This window comes from Equus asinus, chromosome 3 (assembly GCF_041296235.1).
Source record: "Equus asinus isolate D_3611 breed Donkey chromosome 3, EquAss-T2T_v2, whole genome shotgun sequence".
In the NCBI taxonomy this organism is placed as follows: domain Eukaryota; kingdom Metazoa; phylum Chordata; class Mammalia; order Perissodactyla; family Equidae; genus Equus; species Equus asinus.
This window is the reverse complement of record NC_091792.1, coordinates 108,226,522-108,245,867: the sequence shown is the minus strand read 5'-3', so window position 1 is coordinate 108,245,867 and position 19,346 is coordinate 108,226,522. Positions and strand designations below refer to the sequence as shown.

The 19,346-nt window shown below is 34.5% G+C and overlaps 1 pseudogene; it reads right to left on the bottom strand.

The window, feature by feature from the left end:
- Positions 1-6,726: 6,726 nt before the first annotated feature.
- Positions 6,727-17,532, bottom strand: LOC123283791 (UDP-glucuronosyltransferase 2B31-like; annotated as a pseudogene).
- Between the last annotated feature and the right edge of the window lie 1,814 nt (positions 17,533-19,346).

Sequence of the window (19,346 nt, the reverse complement as noted above, 5' to 3'; positions counted from 1 at the left end):
GTCATGATAAGGAAATTTATATAATTGCAACTTAGTAGAAATGTATGAGATTTTCATTGCCAGGTCACTTTCTCTATCTCTCTCACTGTGGGTCAAACATTCTAAATGAAGAACCCAGAATCAATCCTACTGAAAATGCAAAGTGAAAAAAAAAAAAAAAAGCAAACAGGAATAGGTCACCTTAGGCAGAGGTTTCACAGGTTTGGAGTGGAGTCCTCCATCAAATTCAAAATGTGATTAGAGTAGAGGAGGAAATTCTAAATTCCAATAGCTTCGAATGAGCCACATTTCAGCTTTCTTCATTAACTCAGTTATTGTAGTGGGTCTTCCTGAAGGGAAAAAAGAAAGCAAAGGTAGAGGAAACTAGAATATTGTAATATGCATATACCAGGTAATTTTCTAAAAGGAACTTGGAATGATGTAACCAAAGATATTTAAAGCTGTCTGTGGTTTCAAAATAAAAATGTATTTATGTATATACATGTTTTATATATGTTTATGATTCACACGTGCTTTTCATGTATATACATATACACAAAAGACAAAGTGTAGTAGACTTTGTCTCTAAAGTTACATGAGATCTCTCTGAATCATAAAACATTTAATATACCTAAGCCACTAAAGAATCAAACATACACTTGTTTACTCAGTAAAGCGCAGAAGTATCAAATGCACATGTAAACAATGTTAACCTTACCATGTGCGTGGGAACATCTTTCCCCAGAGGACTCAATTTAGTTCCTACAGTTTAACAAGCTATTCCCTTGATCCCAGATTTTCCAGGTAAACTGTGAGGTTTTGGAAAGTAGGGTTACTCCTGCATTTGGTTTATGTTAGAACCGTAGTATTATTTTCTTATTAAATAATCTTTTTTGCAAATAAATCTGAAAAATTTTTATAAATTATGGCAATAGATGTGCTCATTCTAAATTTTGGCTCATTTTTTATTTAATAAATAGATAATTTTCAAAAAATGTAGTTTAATACTGTATATATCCACCTTCAAAAGAATTTTAGATCTTTAAAGAGATGATGTGTATATACTTATTGAAGGAACATGAAATCATTAGAAAGCTCAAATAATAGGTTCCTAAGTCTGGTTAAGAGCCAATATATCTCTCTCTTGTGAAGAAATAAGCTTAACTTTTAAATGAAACTAAACTATACCATAGGAGACAATTCCTGAGCGGCCTATAATTTAAGCATTTCCATAATATTTGTCAGATTGAGAGATCATTTTATAATTTCTTCATTCCACTTGTAGGAAACACATTCCTCTGACTTTATAAACTCACCTTCCAAGACACTGAAAGAGTTAGGACTTCAAGGTGCTAACTAAAACCATGACTTACCTAGTGCTTCACTGTAAAGCTCATTCCACTTCTCACTAAGCATTTGGAACCAAAAGTCAAAATAAAGTACATAAATCATATTTTATACCCTCTCTATGAATATCATTTGATCACTTAAATCTGACATAAAAATAACTATGTGGGTTGAAGGAAATGGAAGTCCCCCACTATACTTTTCAAAAGTACAGCCAAGAGAGAAGCAGAAAGTATACACTACTGGTATTTAAAGTAGCTCCTCCAGCAGCTCACCACAGGGTCCAATGGCACCTGCAAGAAGGAGATCAAACATTGATTCTTGCAGTTTTTTGGGACGTTTCCTCTTCAAAACTACATCTTTACCGAACTTTCTAATCCAACCAGAATTTTCTCAAAGGGTTTCTGACATTAGTGAAAAGTACGTCCAAAATGTAACTTTTGGAAGATCCTAAATCCATTTAGAGATTATCTGCATGAAAAAATGTTCATATTATCTTTAAAGTTGTAGGATGAGTCTCAAATTTAATAAATTTAACGGCAGATGGTTTGTTGGGATTAACAAGAATGGAAGCTGAAGACATCACAACACTCACTTCATGACCTCTCTAGACAAGTTCATCCAGGATTGTCTTCATAGTGATCCAGTGGCTGTATTCTGTGGGCCACACCAGCACCTTTCCAGCATTCCCAGGGCTCAAGTAAGAACTCTGCAGTAGCAGCAGCATAACTGAAATCCATTTCATAGCCATCCTGGTGGAATGCAATGCTTCTTTTCAAATTGCTGTTTCCTTTTGCCATTGGTCATGCTTCTATCTGAGGAAGAATCAATGAGGAAGTTAAAATATAACTCCTACCTGACAAAGTAAATACATTATGTGAACAGTCAGAGCGCTATTACAGCAAGTCAAAAGAACAAAAAGTAAATGACTTTGTTTCTATACAAATATGTTTAATGTCTACAAGTGCTATAATCCAGCTAAAACTTGATGACCTTGCATATACAAGACACTGTGTTATGTAATATATTACAGATGAGTGTAACAACTATATGAAGTGAGAGGTGATTGTATCTGTAGTCTCTGACTGGAGAAACAGAGATAAAGTGGTTTTATAGCTGACACAGAATTTCCTGGATGATGGTTCAAAGGATTTTTTTCTGGTAAGTGAAAGCTCCCATTTGCATTTATTTACTTATTTATTAATTTTTTATTGAAGTAACATTGGTTTAACATTATATAAATTTCAGGTGTATGCCACTATATTTTGATTTCTACGTAGACTACATCTTGTTCACCACTCAAAGCCTAATAACCATTTGTTACTGAACACATCTGCCCTATGACCCCTTTAGTCTTCCTCCCTTGCCTTTCCCCTCTGGTAAGTACCAATCTAATCTCTATGTCTATGTGGTTTTTTTGTTGTTGTTTTTATCTTCCACTCGTGAGTGTGATCACAGGATATTTGACTTTCGGTCTGATTTAATTCACTTCTCATAATACCCACAAGGTCCATGCATTTTGTCACAAATGACAGAATTTTGTGTTTTGTATTGTTGAGTAGCATTCCATTGTAAAAGTATATCACATCTTCTTTATCCATTCATCTATTGATGGGCAGTTAGATTGCTCCTAAGTCTTTGCTTTGGTCAATAATGCTACAATGAACATAGGAGTGAACATCTTTTTAAATTATTATTTTCATGTTTTTTGGATAAATACTCAGAAGTGGAATAGCTGAATCATATGGTAGCACTATTTTTATTTTTTTGATGTCTCCATACTGTTTTCCATAGTGACTGCACTGCTTTGCATTCCTAGCAGTGCATGAGGTTTCCCTTTTCTCTACACACTCTCCAATACTTGTTATTCCTCATCTTTTTAGTAACAGCCATTATGATGAGTAGGAGGTGAGTTACCTTCTTGTAGTTTTGATTTACATTCCCTAATAATTAGTGATGTTGAACATCCTTTCATTTGCCTGTTGGCAATCTACATATCTTCTTTGGAAAAATGTCTAGTCATATCCTCTGCCCACTTTTTGATCAGTTTGTTTGTTTGTTGTTGAGTAGTATGTGTTCTTTGTATATTTTGGAACTTAACCCCTTATCGGACATATGATTTTCAAGTATTTTTTCCTAGTTGCTGGGTTGTCTTTTCATTTTGTTGATGGTTTTATTTCCCATGCAGAAGTTTTTCATATGATGTAGTCCATTTCATTTATTTTTTAATTTTTTTACCTTGATGGGTGAGACACGGTATTCAAAAAGATACCGCTAAGACAGATGTCAAAGAACATACTTCCTATGTTTCCTTCTATGACTTTTATGATTTTCAGTCTTGCATTAAAGTCTTTAATCCATTTTGAGTTAATTTTTTTGTATACCGTTAAGATAATGATCTACTATCTTTTGCATGTGGCTGTCCAGTTTTCCCAATACCATTTATTGAAGAGACTTTCCTTTCTCCATTGTATATTCTTGGCTCCTTTGTGGAAAATTAACTATCCATAGATGTGTGGGTTTATTTCTGCCCTTAAATTCTGTTACACTGACTTGTGGGTCTGTTTAACTGCCTGTATCATGCTGGGTTTTTTTTGCTATAGCTTTGTAGTATACTTTGAAGTCAGGGAGTGTGATATCTCCAGCTTTGTTCTTTTTCCTCAGGATTGCTTTGGAAAATTGGGGTCTTTTGTTGTTCCATATAAATTTTAGGAATCTTTGCTGCATTTCCATGAAGAATGCCATTGGGCTTCTAATTGGAATTGCGTGGAGTCTGCAGATTGCGTTAGGCAATATGGACACTTTAACTATGTTTATTCTTCCTATCCATGAGTATGGAATATCTTTCCATTTCTTTATGTCTTCTTCAATTTATTTCAATAATGCCTTATAGTTTTCAGTGTTCAGATCTTTCACCTCTTTGGCTAAATTTATTCCTAGGTTGTTTTTTTTTTTTTTTGTGATTGTAAATGGAATTGTAGTCTCAATTTCTCTCTCTGCTGCATTTTTATGGAAATGCAACTGACTTTTGTTTGTTTATTTTGTTCGCTGCAACTTTACTGTATTAGTTAATTGTATTTATAATAGTTTTTTGGTGGACTCTTTGAGGTTTTCTAAATATTGAGTCATGCCATCCACTATAGATTTGTGTATTTTGATTATTCTTCTTGTCTACTTTTACTTTGTTTAATTGGAGGATTTACTTGTAGATATTACCAATTAATAGTTTGCATTGCTTTGGAAGATTAACCAATTTGGCATTGTGAAGTATTTCTCTTTATTTTCAATGTTACTTCTGGTCTTCTGTGTCCGATGTTGGTATAGGTACAACATCTCTCTTTGGTTACTGCTGAAATAGATCTTTTCCTTCCTTTGTGCTTCCAATCTTCTTGTATACTTCTACGTAAGCATGTCTTGTAAACAGTACATATATATAGTTAGTTTTTGAAATCTAGTCTGACAATCTTTGTGTTTAAATGATTTAATCTGTTTAGATTAACTGTAAGTACTGATATGTTTACATTTGCATCTACTACATAATCCTGTATTTTCTTTTCTATTTGTCCAGCCTGTTTTATGTTTCTTTTTCTATGTTTTCTTGCCTTTTTAAAAGTATTTATTTTTGGTGAGGAAGATTGGCTCTGAGCTAACATCTGTTGCCAATATACCTCTTTTTTCTTGAGGAAGATTGCTGCTGAGCCAACGTCTGTGCCAATCTTCCTCTAATTTATGTGGGATGCCACCACAGCATGGCTTGATGAATGGTACTAACTCTGCACCTGGCATCCAAACCTGCGAACTCTGGGCTGTGGAAGTGGAGCATGCAAACTTAACTACTACTTCACCAGGCCAGCCCCTTTAAAAGTCTTTCTAAAGTTAATTGTACTACTGTTTTCTTCTTGATAATATATGTTTAAAGTATTCTTATGTGATACCCTTCTAATATAATAATAATGCTGATAGTAGTAACAAATCCTGAATTGATAGTTGCCATACTAGGCATTACAAATTGAACAGAATTATTATCCTTTGGAGTATGGAAAGATTTAATTGTTAAAGATTTACTTTATCAAAATTAAAAAGTTTTCTGCTCTGAAAGACACCAGTTAGAGAGTAAAATATCTACCACCCAGATTAGAAGAAAATATTTTCAAATAAAATATCTGATAAGTTCAGTACCTTCATACGGTATAAAGAATTCTTACAATCCAATGATGGAAGACAAATAACCCAATTAAAAAATTGGCAAAGGAATGAAATAGGCATTTCTACAAGTTACATCGATGAATGGCCAAGAAGCACAAGAAAAGATGCTCAACATCTTTGCTTTCAAGGGTAGACAAAGAGAGACCACTTCACATCCATTAGGATGGCTATAATAAAAAGGGCTGATAATAACAAGTATTCACAATGATGTGGAGACTTGAACCCTCATACACTGCTGGTGGGAGTGTATAATGGTGCAGCCTCTTTGGACATCAGGTTGATAGTTCATCATAAAGTTGCCGTATGACCCAGAATCCACTTGTAGAAACTACTCAAAACAAATGAAAATGTGTGTTCACACAAAAACATAATAGTGATATTCATAACAGCCAAATATGGAAATAACCAAAACGCCCAAGAACTGATAAATGGATAAGTAAAATGAGCTATATTCGTAACATAGAATATTACTCAGCAATACAAAGTTACAACAGGGAAGAAACTCAAAAATATTAGCTGATGTGAAAGAAGCCCTTTGCAAAAGACCATGCATTGTATGATCTCATTTCCAGAGGAAATAATCCACAGAGACAGAAAGTTGACTAACGGTGCTTTGGGGAGGGGGAATGAGAAATGACTTCTAAGGCAGGTCAGATTTCTTTTTGTGGTGACAAAACTGTCCTAAACTTATATTATGGTGACTTTCACAGCTCTGTAAACATACTACATATTTTTGAATTTTACACTTAGGTAAATTTTTTGGTATGGAAATTGTATTTAATTATAAAATATGTTAAAGTAATGAGAAATCAATTTTTGAGCAAAAAAGAGATTTATAATTTCAGAAATTTTAGGTACTGAATTGATATAAATTATCATATTTCTTCCAGCTCATCTTTCTGTCCTTCCATGGATTATATCATTTTTAAAAGTGTGTCCTTTTAAATTACCTGTAGAAATTTACATTTTTTTGTGTGTAGAAAATTGTTGCATTAGTTGGTTGCCCATTAAATGAATAGGGTAAAAACGCAACTTTGAAATACACGTGTGGTTGAAAATAAAAGTAGATTTAAGAATGGTTAAATCATGTCAATAATTTCAAAATTAGCTTCTTAAAAGTGGGATGAAAATCCTACTCACCCTTAACAAGAGAACCTATTTGTAAATATTGTCTATTGAAAAAAATTGTGATACTCATGAAGGATCATTAGTGACTGTCTTCAATGCACTGAGCAAATCTATACTTGACATTGTGTTCAAGTGCAGTCTAACAGCTGCTCCCTTTGCCTTCATGCAAACAATGTTATCAGGTTGATCCGCAAACAAAGGAATGCCTACCATAGGAATCCCACAGTAGATCGCCTCATAGATGCCATTGGTTCCAGCATGAGTTATAAAGGCTTTGGCTTTTGGATGACCTGGGATTGGGTGAATTTCAGCAAATTATTAATTATAAGTCTTAGAATAAAGTGACAGGAGGGCAATATAAGACATTGAAAAGGCAATGTATTTAGATAAGAGATTAGTATACACATGAAAGTGCAAAATAATGTCTTTCAGAGATCAAAGGAAGAAGCATCTATATATGCTGGAGAGGTAAGTGAAGGCTACGTAGAAGATTGAAGCGTTTCTTGTGACTTGAAAGATAAATACAAGTTGCCAGCTGGAAAAGTTGAAAGACAATATTCTGGATTAAAAGAAGAGTATGTGCAAAAGAAGGTGGGAGGAGCATGTTAGAATATATTCTCTTAATGAAACAGTGAAGTCACTGAATCTGCTAAGAAGTGTGTCAAGGCAGCAGGAAGCATTGTGGTGGTGGCACAGGAATCAGAGGAAGGAAAGAGTATACTTTATCATGAAATGTATTATTACTTCTTGAAAAAGATGTAGATTTTTTCCCTATAGAAAACATAAACTCACTGGTAATAAAAGAATAGCTGTATTTGACAGTGGCACCTGATATATCCCCACAGTGGGGCAAAGGATTGGTGCAAGGGGAGAAATTAGGAGACAGAGTGACAACCCAGAAAGGTGTCGACAAATGCTCTGTAAGAGGTAATTACACCTAAAATAAAGGTATTTTCATTCTGGCCATAAGGAATGTGACTGCGTATAGTAAAATGCCAACTGTTATATCTTATCCTATTTTCCTAAGACTGGGAAATAAATATAAGGCCGTTAAGTTTTACTTTTGAGGTTTCCAGTAGTAAATATTCAATAAATTTCTTTCCTGGTGAACTATTATCACTCCAGTTGGCTGTTTGTCTCATTTCAGTGTTTTTTTTTTTTTTCCGGAATCTTACCAAGAAGGTCATTCTGGGGGATCCACTTATAGAGCCGAGTATTTGGCCTTAAGGTAGCTGGTTCCTTGCCATCCAGTCTGGATCTAACTTGTTAAAGAAAATACCTTATTCCAGGAGTCAACTTCTAAGATACAGCATGTCCGAATCTAAACCGATGAGTCATCTTCTTAAACCCCTTCCATATGACAGATGAGGTAATGAAGACAAGAGATGTTAGATAATGATAACAGGATATAATAGGAATACTCATATTACGTGTATTTATTTTTATATTAATCAGATATAAATGTAATTATGTTGTTTCACACTTAAGGGTTACACAACGAGATTATCAGTGACTAATTTAAGCACGTACAAATTTTTAGGTAGTCATTAAAATTCTAGTGCAAAAAACAGAAGCAAACCACTAATGATCTGCATATTCGTTTTGTTTTAACTATTTATTATGCTAGCTCTCATCTTCCAGATTTATTATTAACATTTCTTCCTCATTGATATAGGAAGTGGGTTAGATACATCCTCTTGTTTCATAAGTTATTACTTCAACATTTTTTGATTTAAAACTCAGTGCAATCAGCTATTTGAGAGAATTATATAATTCTGATACTTGACAATTTATTAATACTTGTAAATAATTTCTGCTTAAAAAGTATGCTTGGCTTCTTTTAGATTACTAATTATCAATCACTACTTCCAAGAAAACATTTCAAGTGGTAACTTTTTTACATAAACCCAGTATTATCACTAAGGCTAGGTTTGAAAATTCTTTAAATGTAGAAAAGAAGAGCCCATTGGCACTTCATAAATAATAGTATAGCCATTGAAAACGATTGAATATCAGGATGATGCTAAAGTTTATTCAATTGACTGTTAAACACGTCAATGATGTGATACAATGCATTGCCAGCTTTCATTGATATGATTTCCTAAAGCCAAGCCTCTTCTAAGCGTAGTACCAGAATTAGTGCAGATTTTGGAATTCCCAAGCCATCCTCATAAGCTAGACTTTAATTTACAAGTGGTTAAATTTTATTTGCTATGTGTGTGTCAAAGTAACTTCAGGTTTCCAGCAAATTAGCATAGGTGTTAAGGAGAAAGACATATCAGTTAGGAAACTAAAAAGTAGTTCACAATACACAGAGACTGCAGGTATGTTCTATATATTAGAAATAATTAACTACCGTATTTTATGGAGAAGGGACATCTGAAAATTTTTTATGCTAGGCTTACTTCTGGCTGACTATTTTTGTATTTCCTTCTTCTTCAATCTGGAGGAGTTGTTATCTGATGAATTAGAGCAGAGTCCTTGCAGGGTCACATTTTATAAAGCACAGGGTCACCATAAGGGGTGGACCCACCTCCACCCTCTTCTGTCTTCCTGCTTGCGATTTGAGCAGGTTCAGTTCACAAAGGCAGGGTTTTCTCCTTTCTTTTCAGGTCAGTTTTTTTCTTTCTCTAAATCATTGTGGTTGGATAGCTGCCAGGATGCAGCTTGTTGAGCCCTGGCCATCCTTTCTCTGAATAGGACCCTGAAAAGCACGTTGAATAGGCTTATTCCAAACTTCAAGGGAAGAAAAAGAGGCCTGGATTACCTGACAAGCCTAAACTGCATCATTCCTTTCAGACTATTATCAATTCCTTCTTAATGTTACTTTTAAAAGTTAACTGTTTTCTGAGAACATCTGTAGTGTGTACAGTGCTCTCAGGAATCCTGCAAGGAAAAGGAGCAAAGGACAGGGCAGAATTCGGTGATATCTGTATGTGCCCACAATACCATTATAATACCAAAACTTCACACTGCACCTCTTAAATATCTTTATTTCTGATCACAATGTTAATGCCAAAGTTATTATCAGTTTGAACACCCTCTGTACCACTCTAGCTCCTGCAGTGCATATTTTGTTTTAAACTGACACCTAAAGTAAATTGGAGCTAACGTAATAGTTTACCTTTCATAGAGGAAATTTCTGCAATCAGGCCCTTTACAAAATTTGACAGACTCTTAAGAAGTCCTCCACTATAAGGTGCTTTATCTAACCTTTTGAGGACTCTGGCAAGGGCTGATGCAATCACATTGGCTCTTTCTTCTGTCATGTGACTGACTATTGACGCCAGAGTAAGAACCACAATACCATTTTCTCCGGAACTCTGGACAAACTCTTCCATTTCTTATGTAGAAAGATTTGTTCCATCATTAAAGAGCAACAACATAGCAAACGCAATTGAAAGGATTGCTAGAAACAACTAAGAAGAGAAAATCATCTATCAGGAATTATTAGAGCAGTGGATTCTTTTTTAAATCGTGGTAAAATATTAATAACATAAAATTTACCATCTTAACCATTCTTAAGTATACAGTTCAGTAGCATTAAGTAAGTTCACTTTGCTGGGTCACCAATCTCCAGAACTTTTTCATCTTGCAAAATTGGAACTAGATATATTATACAATAATTCTCCATTTTCCACTTCACCTGTCCTGGCAACCATCATTCTACTTTCTGTTTCTACGAATTTGTCTCATCTAGATACCTCATATAACTGGAATCAAACAATATTTGTCTTTTTGTGAGTGGCTCATTTTACTTAGCATAATGTCTTCAGGTTTCATTATGTTGTAGAATGTGTTAGAATTTCCTTCTATTTTAAGGTTGAGTAACATTCCATTGTATATATAAACCACATTTTGCTTATTGATTCATCCATCTATACACACTGGGTTGCTTCCACCTTTTGGCTCTTGTGAATAGTGCTACTATGAAGATAGGTGTGCAACTATCTTATAATGATTTTAATTTCAATTCTTTTGGATATATACCTGTAAGTAGAATTGTTGGACCAAGTGGCAATTTATTTTTAATATTTTGAGGACCCTCCATTTCTTTTTCATCAGTGGCTGTTTATAACAGACCTAATCCCTCATTTCCTTTGGTAGTATCCAGTTGATATGAGATTGATTTCTTTTATTATGTATATTTGTGTAAAAGTGTGTTTGTGTCTCTGTGTGTCTGTGTGTATATGTAAGCAAGATATGAAATAGAACCAGCACATGGTAAACAATATTACATCTATATTCTTTACTTACAACGTTATTAATTGCAGCCAAAGATTTCTGAAGGGATACCAGACAGCAGGGTCTTAACTCACCTTGAATTCTTTACTGTCGTAGTTCTACTAAAACATTTGTTTTTATTCCAGGCAGGTTCTGGAGAATTATTTTTGTTTAGTCATTAGCATTTTATTTCTCTATGAGCACTAAGAAGAAGTTTTTTATGACTGGGATGACTTTATATCTTTTTTCACTCAGCTATATAATACATTATATCTAACTTAAACTGAATCAGTATTTCCCAAGCTGTTTTCCTAAATCACTCTTCAAAGGCTGGAGGTTAAGAATCACTGTTATTCATGAGTCTGGTATTAGTATTTGGGATTTCCATGAACTAGCCCTATGATTCCCACTTATAATCCAGAAATATACTTGTATACAAGACATTTCTGACTTGTTTATGTATGACACCTTTTGCCCTGAAATCATATTGTAAAGGGGATGTCCTAGTGGAATGTGCTAGGTGTAACTGGCTGTGAGGGGCCTTCATCATCGCCTCCCTGAGTACCCCAGGGAGCAGCTGCCCCACAGAGGGAGAGGTACAGCAGGCGTCCTGCAGCAGAGAGCCGATCACCTCCTTTAGGAGCTCAGGTCAAACTATACAAAGTTTCTGGTGAATCTGTATTTACCTGAAATTGTTTTAGAATTATTCTGATTTGTAGTCCCAGATATTTGACAATTTAAAAAATTATTACTTTCTGTACTAGAGTAATTTCTCATTGCTCAGTGTACTCTCTTACCAAAAAAACAAATGCAGAGGAGCCACAAGTTTCCTGAATATCTCACCAAAACTGCACATTCAACTTTTTTTTGGTCCTTCTGTTTTAACTTCATTATTTGTTCCTTTCTCTCTGAAAATTAATGACTTACTCCTTCCAATATAAAAAGTATACTATCTCATCCTAATTATTGTAAGCTTCTTTTCAAAGCTGTGTTTTACAGAATAAAGAAAAAAGGAATAAATTTCCAAACTTTTATCTTACAGACTCTACGTTGTCCAGAGAATTCTCCTAAAGTATAATTCCACTCTGATGACATTAGTTTCATATGAAGGTCACTGTACTTTCTTATGACTCACATTGTGCATCCTGGTAATCTGTGCAAGTCCAGTAACCTTTAGCACCACTAATGGTTACCTCTGTTCAATGTTTTGCCTCATTAGCACTCTGCCAATAGCCTCCTTCAACCATGCTGTGGAAGATGGATCCCTAGACTACTACAGTAATAAAACTTCTTTATAGCTTAATCACTCAGTTGGACAGGTTGTCTTCATTCTGTGACGTCCTTACAAAAATAACACATACTCATTGAAAGAACATTTGGAAAAATGTGAAAAATAATCGAAAAGGAAGTAACATTCACCCCTACTCTTTATCCGGGTATATTCTTCGTGTGAAAGTTTTATGCATTTTTGCATATCTTGATTATTTGTCTCTGTATAATTTCATATGAGTATACTATGAGGTCAAAGACTATAAGCTTTTGTAAGAATTTTGTTGCAATTTGTCCAATGAAATTTCTTAAAAGGAAAATACAGAAATTACCTGTGATTCTAATAGCTAATGGAAAGCAAGTAGTTTGGGGGAACAATTTACGTTCTGTTATAAACAATAAGGACAGTCTTCACAGTCATTGATTTGATTTCAAATCTTGTTTCTGCAACTTAGTAACAACAGCTGCTATTACCAATTATTATGATTATGCTGCTATTCATTCTTCTCCTTCTCCTCTTTTTTCACTCCTACTGACATTGCCATTTTCCCTGAATGTGAAGGAGGACGTCTTTCAAGAATAGATTTAGATTGAATAGAACTTTAACTTATCTTACCTCACCCTTTACCCTTGTGAATGTTTTCATGAGCCTAAACAATTTGCAGTCAAAGGAGATATTAACCCTTGACTAAGATGTAATTTTTATGGTGCTTCAAATCAAGTGGTAGACAAAAAAAGATCTCTTAGTGGATCATTTAATAATTCATTAAAGAATGCTTGCTTTCTATTTATGTCTCAAAGGTATGATGTCAGTTTAAAACATATAGATTCTTTCTTTCTCTCGTAAGAAATATCCTCCTATATGCTAACAGAATTATTTTTAATTTTATACTATTTATAATTTTAAGCTATGGGCAATTTTCCAATCCAAGTGGTAGAAATTATGTGGTTTTTATTAAGTATGCAGAATTTGTGGTCCTCAATATATATGCAGTGTACATTCTTTCTTTGATTTTTGTGACAGGCAGCTATGATGTTGAGAACCATGTTCCCTGAGGGCTCTTTACTGAGATTTCATACAGGCTTGATGTGTGGCAGAACACACGTGCTCTAATAAGCAAATTTCTTTTATGCTTTGGATGTTAAACACTGGGTCTCAAATGAGGAGTTGTTTAAATTCTGTAGTGAAGGCAAGTAAGTGTTGGGTTTCACTGCAGATATTGCTGGGGTGCACATTCGTATTGTTGAGGAACAGTCTTCCCTGAATGCTAGAATACTGATGAAGAGCCTCCACCCTCAGAAAATATTTAGCATTCCCATTTGCTCATCTGATTGCCAGATTATACATTTACTTTTAAGTACTGCACAGGATATCTGTTCTCTATGACTTTGCTAGAAAATACAGTCTTGAATCCACCAGCAAACAGTTCTTATGAGATGAGAAATCACATCAAAATAAGCTGACACATACTAAGTATTAATAATATCTATGATAGTAACAAAAATAATGATAAAAACAACGCTTACTATTACATCTGTATCACCAACAATATGCCAGAGACATTTTAAGCATTTTATACGTATTAAGTAATTTTTTCCACTGAATAGAAATAGGAGGTTGATATAATTATAAGTGTAGTCATATCTTTAATGTCTAGTTTTCCATCATATGTTGTCGAAACTCTTGCAACAACCTCCTAAATGATCCCCCTTTCCACTCTTTTCCCTCTGCAGCCCAAGACAGTGACTGCAATTGAGAACTTTTTAAAAAGGAAATCTGATCATATTTCTCCCTTTTCTCCTTTTCATTGGCTCCCTCATGCACTTACTAGATGCTTCAACATCCTTATAATTATTTTTCTCTAACTTACTTCTCCAGCATCATCTGCTTCTTTACTCAGCCTCTTCCCACTAGACTAAACCTAGAATTCTTGGCAACTTGTTATTACTCTACCTGCTTAACTTTGTGTCTGTCTCTCTCCCCAGCCCTTCCTCTTATTACTGCACATCCTTCAGGTCCCCCTTAATTATCAATGACTCTGAGGTCCTGCAGGATGTTCTCTAGCTTGTAGTCTTTCCTTATTATAATACTTTTCATGCAATTTTTGTTACTTGTTGCTATTCTACCATTCCAAGTTGAATGTTATATGTGTATTTGTGGAGATCATTTCTGCACTGTTTCTCTGCATATCCAACACTATCCTTGGACTATCCTACGAATATTTTTTGAATGAATGATGGATACTTTCTTATATGTTGAATAATAAGGACTTAATTTAACTGGCCCCATTCCAAAAGTCTTCAAAGTATAGTACTTTAGTCTGTATGACAATGAAATTCGGATAATTGCAAGGGCATTGAAATATTTAAGTTTGTAATTGACGGGTCACTTTACCCATCTTCCCATATCTCTCTCATTGTGATCAACAGTCTAAATAAAGAACACAGATATTTTCCTACTGGAAATGCCAAGTAAACTAGGCAAAACAAACAGGAATAGGTTACCTTAGGCAGAGGTTTGGCAGGTTTGAAATGGAGTCCTCCAACAAATTCAAAATGTGGTAAGAGTGGGCGAGGAAATTCAAAATCCCAATAGATTCGAGTAAGCCACATTTCAGCTTTACTCATTAGCTCAGATAATGAAGTGGGTCTTCCTGAAGGGAAAAAAAGCAAACAGGTAGAGGAAATGAGAACACTGTAATGTGAATATACCAGGTGATTTTCTGAAAGGAGCTTGGAATAATGCAGCCATTGGTGTTTAAAACTGTCTGTGGTGTGAAAATATAAATCTATATACATATGTATGTGTGTGTATATTTATACATGTTTTATATATATATGACAAAGTATAAGAGACTTTCATCTCTAACATCACATCAGTTCTTTCAAAATCATAAACAATTATTAAACATGAGCCATTGAAGAATTAAGCATACATTTATTTACTCTGTAAATCTGCAAAAGTAACAAATGCAAACGCAAACAATGATTTCAGCTGCTCAGTCAGTTAACCCTACCATGCCCGTGGAAACACCTTTCCCTAGAGTGCTCATTCCAATTTCTACAACTTAGCAAGCTGTTCCCTTGATCCTAGATTCCAAGCAAACTGTGAGGTTTTTGAGAGTTTGGCTACTCCTACACTTGGTTTATATTAAGAACTTAATAATATTTTCATTTAAATAAATATATTTACCAAAAAAAGCTGCAAAGTTTTCATAGCATATGGAAATAGATGTGCTAACCCTTAATTTTGGCTCATTTTATCTTTAATGGAGAATCACTGTTTTTAAAAATATAGACTAATAATGTGTGTGTTCACCCTTCAACAAGACTTTTGGCCTTTAAGACAGATGATTTGTAAGTACTTAGTGGAGGAATGTGTAGTCATTAGAAATTCAAATTATAGATTTTTCTGTCTGTCATGGAGCCATTATATCTTTCAATTGTGAAGGAATATTTCAGGTATTATGGCAAAATAGTGTATTTTTAAATGAATCTGAACTATACAAGGGGAAAGACCTTCCTCAGTGCTCCATAGATGGTTGCGCTACGCCTATGTAATTCCTCAATCTACATAACCCTAATAAATGTAATCTCCTCTGCTCTCAGTGTCCACCTGGATGGAGGAATTTAGTGAAATTTATGATGCCTTTTATTGAGGATGAAAAATATTACAGAAGAATTGATGTATAGGATGAATAGGCAGAGTACAGAGGATCTTTAGGGCAATGAAATTACTCCCTTTGATACTATAATGGTGGATGCATGACATCACAGCTTTGTCTAAACTCAGAATGTACATCATCAAGAGAGAACTCCAATATAAAATACAGACTTTGGATGATAATGATGTGTCAATATGGTTTCATCAATTGTAACAAATGTACTTCTTTGGTAGGGGATGTCGATATTAGGGGAAACAACGCATAGGAGGGGCAGGGCATTAGCGGTAAATCTCTACTCAATATTGCTGTGGACCTAAAACTCCTCTATGAAATAAAGCCTATTAAAAACAAACAAATAAAGAGTAATGGATATATGATTGCTTAAAGAACTCTTCGCTGCTTCAGTTTGTGATTTTTGCCTTCCTAGAGTGTCCTGTACTAGTAATGGACAAGGCAGTTCTAACTGATGCTGTAATTTAAGCATTTCCATAATATTTGTGAAATTGGGAGATGATTTAGTATTTTAATTTCACCGTTTCACTTATAAAACAGTTCATATTTATACAAACTCACCTTACAAGGCGCTAGGAAAGTTAGGACTGCAAGCTACCAACTAAAAACATGGCTTAGCTAGTACTTCACTGTAAAATTGATCCCACTTCTTGTCATTAAATGTTTGGAACTGAAAGTCAAAATAAAGCACATATATCATATTTTTTACCCTCTCTATGAATGTCATTTGATCACTTAATTCTGACATAACAGCAGGTACATAGGGCGGTGGGAGTGGAAGTCCTCCACTATACTTTTCAATTTTATGTCCTGGAGAGAAGCAGAGACTGCACACCAAACGTATTTTCAGTAGCTCAGCCAGCAGCTCACCAGAGGGTCCAATGGCATCTGCGAGAATGAGATCAAACCTTGATTCTTGTAGTTTTGTTATGTTTTCTGTTGAAAATGACATCTTTGCACATATTTTCCAGACAATCAGAACTTTCCTCAAAGATTTCTTGCAAAAGTGAAAAAAATGTCCAAAATGTTACTTTTGGCAGATCATATGTCCATTTATTGATCAGTCGCATTATCAAAACCTCAAAATCTTCTTTAGTTAAAGTTGTAGGATAAATCCCAAATTTAATAGCAGATGGTTTGTTGGGATCAACGAGAATGAAAGCTGAAGATGTCAGAACACTCACTTCATGACCTCTCTGGACAAGTTCATCCAGGATTGTCTTCATATTGATCCAATGGCTGTATTCTGTGGGCCACACCAGCACCTTTCCTGCACTCCCGGGGCTAAAGTAACAACTCAGCTGTAGCAGCAGCAGAACTGAAATCCATTCCATAGACATCCTGGTGGAAAGCAATGCTTCTTTTCAATTGTTGTTCCTTTTTTCCGTTGGTCATGCTCATATCCAAGGAGAGATCAGTCAGGAAGTTAAAATATAACTCCTATACCTCAAAGAAAATAGATTATATAAACAGAGCATTTTTACGGCAAGTGGAAAAAGTAAAAGATAGGTGACCTGGTGACCTCTAGTTTATACAAATGTGCTTACTATCTGTATTATGATTATAAGTACTATCATTCAGCTATTAGTCAGTGATCTTGCATGTGCAAGTCACTTGTGTTATAGAATATATCTTAGAATAGTAACAAGAACAATGGCAATTGAGAGGCAGGGTTGTCTTTAGTCTTCTTCACTCCTGACATCGAGATAAAGCTATTACACAGTGAATCAGAATTTCTTGGATATGATGGTTAAGGGGACTTTGCATTTTTTTTGTTTTGTTATTTTTTATACAAACTTTGTTGATATGTAATTCACATACCATACAATTGCCGAATTTAAAGTGTCTAATTCAATAGTTCATAGTATGTTTGCAGAATTGTGCAACCACCATGATAATCAATTTAAGAACATTTTCATCACTCCCCCCAAAAAACACTTGCCCTTTAGATGCGACTCTCTAATATTTGAATGTCTCAAGCCCTAGCCAAGTATTAATCTAGCTTCTCTTTCTACAGGTGTGCCTATCCTGAGCATTTACTGTAGGTGGACTCATGCAACATGTGGTCTTCTGTGAGTGACCTCTTTCACTTAGCATCATATTTTAAAGGTTCATCCATGTTGTAACACGTATCAGGGCTTCGTTCCTTTTTATTGCCAAATTATATTCCATAGTATGGATACACCACTTTTTCTTTATTCATCCGTTAGTTGATCAACATTTGGTTTCTTCCCAATTTTTGGCTTTTATGAATAGTATTGTTTATTAACATTCATGTAAAATGTTTTCACGGACATATTTTCCTTTCTCTTCCATTTATACCTAGAAATGGAATTATTTGGTCATATTGTAACTATATTTGATCTACAAGGATATGGCATACTGTTTTGCAACATAGTCTCACCATTTCCCATTCCTGCCAGCAACGTATGATGGTTCCAATTTCTCCATATCCTTGCCACCACTTGTTATTGTTTGTGTCTTTGGTGTCTATTAGCCATGCCTGTGGAAGTGAAGTCATACCTCACTGTGGTTTTGAGTTACCTTTGCCAGATACCTAATGATGTTAAGCACCTTTTCATATGCTTGTTGACCACTTGCATATCTTCTTTAGAGAAAAGTCTATTCAGAGCCTTTGTTGACTTTAAAAATTGTATTATTCATCCCATTATTTAATTGTGAGTTTTTTTTCTGATAGTCTTTGGATAGAAATACTTTAGGAGATATATGATTTGCAAGTATATTCTCCTATTCCGTGGGCTGTGTTTTCACTTTATTCTATCAGAACAAAAGTTTTAAATTTCTCTATTTTAAGTTGGTTGTTTGTACTCTAAGAAATTATTAACTGAAAAATCATTGCCAAATCCAAGATCACAAAGTTTTGCCCTTATGTTTCTTCTTAAGAAGCTTATAGTTCCACCCTTACATTTAGGGTTTCCACCCATTTTTAGTAATTTTTGCCTATGGTTTGAGGTAAGCAATCCAACTTCATTCTTTTACATGTGGATAATCAGTTTTTCCAGAGCATTTATTTGAAAATGTCTGTTCCCTTGCCAGAAATCAGTTGGCCATCCATGTCTGAGAATATTTCTGGATTCTAAAATCTATTCTATTGATCTACATGCTTATCTGTATGCCTGTTTCACACTCTCTTGATTACTGTAGTTTGTAGTTGGCTTTGAAATCAGTTAGTATAATTCCCCTTCTCAAGTTTTTGTTCAAGTTTGTTTGGCTATTTTTAGTTCCTTTTAATATCTATATGAATTTTAGGGTTATTTATCAATTCATGCAAGGAAGTCTGCTGAGATTTTAATAGAGATTGTGTTGAATCTGTACATTAATTTGTAATGAATTGTCATTACAACATTATTAAGTGTTAAATCTGTGAATATAAGATGTCTTTCCTTTTATTTAGAAAGTTTTAAGTATCTTTCCATAATGTTCTGTAGTTTCCACAGTATAAGTATTGCACTTTTCTTGTTAAATTTTTTCCTAAGTATTTTGCTCTTTTTAAGA